The sequence below is a fragment of the Gossypium arboreum genome, chromosome 7 (genome assembly GCF_025698485.1).
Source record: "Gossypium arboreum isolate Shixiya-1 chromosome 7, ASM2569848v2, whole genome shotgun sequence".
NCBI classification, from domain to species: domain Eukaryota; kingdom Viridiplantae; phylum Streptophyta; class Magnoliopsida; order Malvales; family Malvaceae; genus Gossypium; species Gossypium arboreum.
The window spans coordinates 70,027,482-70,033,169 of NC_069076.1; the positions used below are offsets into that span (position 1 = coordinate 70,027,482).

The window sequence follows — 5,688 nt, forward strand, 5'->3', positions numbered from 1 at the left end:
CTTCAAATTCTAGAGGCCCATAGGTTTGACTATGCCTCTAGAACTAAGGTATTTCGGCTCTTAGGACCAAGTAAAAGAAATGGTGTGGTGGCTTGTATTGGTGTTGCCGTCGGGGACTTTTAGAGTTTGAAGGAATTGGTCACCACAATGAAGAGGAAAGAAGGTTGCTGGTCTAAAAGAAATCGGCACAATCAATCTTTACAGGTTTCAGCACTTGTGGCTATTCAGCAAGGGTGAAGAGAAGAAAAGGGAATAGTAGATTGGTTTTGGAAAAGAAAAGAAAGAAAGATGGATGGAAAGAGTGGTAATTTCGGCTAGAGAAGAAAAAGAGGAGAAAAAGAATCACTCTCTAATGTTTAAACAAAGGAAACGGCACAACCTAAGCCCCTAATGCCGAAATACCCACCCTAGAACCCGTAAGCCAATTTCTCCTCCCTAATTCCCATTATTCGGGTAACTCTAAGCCTCCCTTCAAATCCCTAAAATCTCTCCCCTTATCACTCCTTAATCCTTGCATTTGACTGATTCAAACTCTCTCCAACAGAGTTCCATTCGACTTCCAACTCCTGCATGCCCAAGACATAAAAATAACAACACAATTTCCAGCTTAGTGGATCGAACCTTGGTTTCCCCCAACCACTTACACGCTACCTTTTTAGCTCCTTAGTGGCGTCACTTAGCCGCTTTTCCAGGGGCTCTCTTATGTTACATTTTACCCACATCTTTTAATAAGGCCACCTAACCAATGCCCCTAACTCCTTAAGTCCAAAATTCAAAAACTCCACCAGGTTTTGGCCAACACATGGGCCCTCCATAGGCCCATTTACATACTCATTATGAATTTCACAACCAATTACCAAATTTTAAAAATTTTACCAAATTCTCAAAAATTACGAAAATCCCGAAAATCAGGGTGTTACAAGAATCGCATGGCATCATAGATTTTAAAAGTAATCTCCTCATCACCTAACTTAAGCATAAGTTTGCCATCACCCACATCAATGACAGCCCTAGCAGTGGCTAAAAAGAGGCGACCTAAAATTAAATGCATCTCACTACCCTCATCCATGTCAAGCACAACAAAATCAATGAGGAATATGTATTTATCTACCTTCACAAGTACATTTTCAATAATACCCCTAGGATGTTTAATAGATCTATCGACTAATTGAATACTCATCCTAGTGGGTTTTGGTTCCCCAAGACCAAGTTGCTTGAACATTTTATAAAGCATCAAATTAATACTAACACCTAAATTAGCTAATGCTTTCTTAATATTTAAACTACCAATAAAATACAAAATAGTAAAACTTCCTAGATCTTTCAACTTAGTTGGTAGTTTATTTTGGAGAATACCTGAACATTCCTCGTTGAGTTCCATAGTTGATAGTTCTTCAAACTTCTTTTTGTTTGTTAATAACTTTTTTAAGAATTTTGCATATGTGGGAATCAGTGAAATAGCTTCAAAAAAAGGTAAGTTAATATGTAATGGTTTAAAAAGTTCAAGAAATTTACCAAATTGTTCATTCATACGGTCATTCTTCAACTTTACCGAATATGGGATCGATGGTTTATATTCTTTAACCACTCGTGTCTGAATTTCTTCGAGTTTTACCCCTCATCATTTTCCTTATCAATTTCCTATTGCAGCTTCTTTTCGGGCTCAACCAACACTGTCCCATTCCTTAATGTAACTGCTTTCACATAATCTTTTGGGTTGGGTTCGATGTTATTAGGTGAACTACCTTATTGCCTTTCTGAAACCAATTTAGCAAGTTGTCCAACCTGATTTTCGAGCCTAAGGATTGATGCTCACTGATTTTTCAAAGTTGTCTCAATGTTTTAAAAATGAGTCTCTGATTCCAAAATAAATTTTGCCAACATCTCCTAAAGGTTCGGCTTCTTTTCTTGCTGATAAGGTTGTTGAAAGCCTGGAGGGGGTTGTGATATTTGGTTTCCTTGACCACCCCATGAGAAATTTAGGTGGTTTCTCTAACCTACATTATAGTTATTACTATAAGGGTTATTTTAAGCTCTAGAATTATTACCCATATAATTGATGTGCTCATTCTCCATGCTAAGTCTGAAGCATAAATATTCTAGATTATTTATTCCACCTCCATTTGCATCGCACTGCATCACTGGATTTACCTGTGTAAAAGGATATAAACCATCAATTTTTTTAGTTAATATCTCTACCTGGTTTGATAACATGGTGATTACATCTAAATTAAAGACATCGGCTACTTTCATCGGCTTTATCCTCATGACTTGCCACTGATAATTATTCAGAGACATCTCCTCAATAAATTCATAAGCTGCTTTGGGTGTTTTGTTATTTAGATTTCCAACAGCTATTGCATCGATCAACTGTCTAGTTGAAGGATTCAAACCGTTGTAAAAGCTTTGAACTTGTAGCCATAGAGGTAACCCATGGTGAGGGCACCTTCTCAATAAATCCTTATACCTCTCTCATGCATCATATAATGTCTCTAAATCAATCTGTACAAAGGAAGAGATATTGTTCCTCAACTTGGTTGTCTAAGCTGGTGGGAAGTGCTTTAGCAGAAATTTCTCGGTCATTTGATCCCATGTAGTGATGGAACCTCGTGGTAAAAAGTTCAACCACTGCTTAGCTTTATTCCTCAACAAAGAAGGAAATGACCGTAAATGAATGGCATCTTCAGTGGCACCATTAATTTTGAAAGTATCGCAGATTTCTAGAAAATTAGCCATATAAATATTTGGATCTTCATCTTGCAAACCATCAAATTGAACAAACTGTTGTACCATCTGAATAGTGTTCATCTTTAGTTCAAAATTATTTGCAGTATTGGGTTTCACAATACTCGATTCAGACCCAGTTAGAGTGGGCTTGGCATAAGCGTACATAGTACAAGGAATAAGAGTAGGATCTACAGGATTTGCAGCAACTGTAAGAGGTAGCTGATTATTTTAATTATCACCCATCTCCTTAGTAATAATAATGTTCTCATGTTCATCTACTATATTCTGTCGGTTCTATCGTACTTCTTTATGGTTTCTATGAGTTGTACTTTCAATTTCGCTATCAAATAGTAATGGTCCTAACGGGTTTCTTCTAGTCATAAACTAAAGAAACCTTCCAAAGTAAATAAAAGAAAAATTAGAACGTAAAAACTAAACTAAAAACAAAAATAAAAATAAATGGCTAAATTAATAAAAATAAAGTGTTCCTAATATTTTAGTCCTCGGTAACAGTGCCAAAAACTTGATGATCACTGAACTAACTATAAATACGACTAAGGCAAGCGCACCTATTGAACAATAGTATAGTTATGGTGAATAGAGAATATTGTATCCACGAGGACTAAAAGTATTGACAATTATTGTTTTTCTATTTTTTAGCCAACAATTTAGAGTGATGTGTTTTAATCTAAATTTACTAAACTAATTTAACTAAGAACCCAATAGAGAATGAATCGAGGAAATAATCGAATATTAACCAATGAGATAGACAATGCCCAAGAAAGAATCCACCTAGACTTCACCTATTATTATGAATCTGACTTAAACAATTTATTCACTTGTGTCTTGATTCATAGAAATCCCTAAATTATGTTAATATCTCTTTCGAGAGTAAGAACAACTGACCCTAGGTTGATTAATTGAAATTTCTTTCTAATTAAAACTTTTATCGTCGCATTAACTCGATTTATGTATTCCCTTACTCGATTTGACTCTAATCTAGTAGATTTATGTCGTCATATTTCTAGGATCGCATGCAACTCCACTCAATTATGCTAAATCTATTCTTAAATAGGGACTTTTTATCCATTAAATTAAGCACATTAAACATGAATTAGTATCCAATAAATATTAAAACGATAAATAAGCATACATAATTGAGAACAAGAATCAAGTATTTATTGCGTAAAATAGAAAATTATATAATAGGTTTCATCATAGATTTCATCTCCCCTAGGTATTTAGGAGATTAGTTCATAATCCTGAATAGAAACATCTCAAAGTCAGAAAAACCATAAGACATAAAGAAACTTAATAAAACTTCAAAAGAAATTAAATGGAGATTTTCAATCTTGTTGGAGATCTGCTTTCGATTTGATTTCGATGGCGTTCTTCGAGTGTTTTCTTTGATCTTCTCTGCTAGTTCCCTTTTCTATTCTTGTAATTGGTAATTATAGACTTTAGAATGCTTAGAAAGCCTAAAAATTAGGTTTTCCGCATATTAGGAAAGTAGGGTGCAAAATTGACATAGGCTGGCACATGGGCGTGTGTCCAGCCCTTGTGGAAATGCCCAGGCCGTGTAGATCCTGAAAACAACTTTATTTTTTTGATTTTGGCTCATTTTTTCTCCTTTCACTACCAATGCTCTTCTAAGTATAGAAACATGAATTTAATGGATTAGGAGCATCAAATTCACTAATTTGCATAATTAATCATCCAAAAATGCATTAGGAATGAGATTTAAATATATTACTTTTATAGCTTAGCAGACACCTCAGTATGTCATCGTTATTGTGATGGTCATACATCAACAAAGCTACCTTGTTGTCTGTATCAGGAGGTTTGAAAGTTTTCAAGAAAAGACAGTCGCTCGAATTTTCTTCCTAATGAAGACAAAAAGGTTGCTTTACGAATATACAATTTTCTGGCTTAAAATCACAATGACAATGACATATTGAGGTGTCATCAATTTGTATACTATGAAAATGAATGGTTGCTTGTGTTAGAACATTCTAAAAAGTAGTAACATATTTTAATAAAAAGAAGAGGGAGTGGAAACGTAGGTCTTCACGTAGGGTAGGAGTGCGACTAAGTGGCTTATTTATATTAGAAGAAATCTTTTAAAGATATTTCAAAATACTTATAATAATTTGCATGATGTTATATTTGATTTGTGGAAATTCTTTGCATTCACTGAGCTTGTTGAAGCTCACTCACTCATTTCAACATATGCAGATTAGTGACGTCATGGTGTGGGCGGTGTGGTTACCAAAGGAGTGATCCAAGGAAGACTGGTTATTCATTGTAGGTGTTCTATTATTTATATACATATTGGGGAACTAGGCAATGTGGTAGAACTATTTTGGGTTATTGATCTTTAAACATTTTGATTGGGTTTATAAGAATTTTATGTTATTTTTATGTTAGAATTTTTATGCATCGATGTTGGCATAACGATTCTTGCTTGGATGATTGGACACTTTGGATTGATAAACTTTGCCATAGCATGATGAAATAAACAAAGTACTTGATGCATGTTGCTTAGGAACTAATTGAAATGAGTTATTTGCTCTTCTATACTGCATTTTAGCTCCAGTAGTAGAGGTATTGATAGTTGGCTTTGAAAATCTATACCTCTGTGAATTAAAATGTATAGGAATATATATTGGGGATTTGGTATCGATACCTTATCTCGAGTATCGATACTCGGGACTAAAGTATCGATATTCTATAGCAGGTATTGAAAATTTTTAACAATTGAGATTTTGGTCGAGAAATAGTAAGCTATTTTGGTATCGTTTTTTCCAAGTGGTATTGATACCACATGAAGGAAATATCGATACCTTAAATGTCAGTATCAATACCTAGGAATAGTTTTATGAAATTTTCCTAATAGCCCTTATGCATGATTCTAACTGTATGTATGATTGAGTAATGAATAATTTCCATGTAACAATGTTA

General features: G+C 34.4%; 1 non-coding gene across 1 annotated transcript; it reads left to right on the forward strand.

Moving 5' to 3' along the window:
- Window positions 1-2,428: 2,428 nt before the first annotated feature.
- Window positions 2,429-2,535, forward strand: LOC128295856 (small nucleolar RNA R71). The gene has a single exon (XR_008286405.1). It is a non-coding gene; the product is annotated as a small nucleolar RNA R71 (small nucleolar RNA).
- The last annotated feature ends 3,153 nt before the right edge of the window (window positions 2,536-5,688 follow it).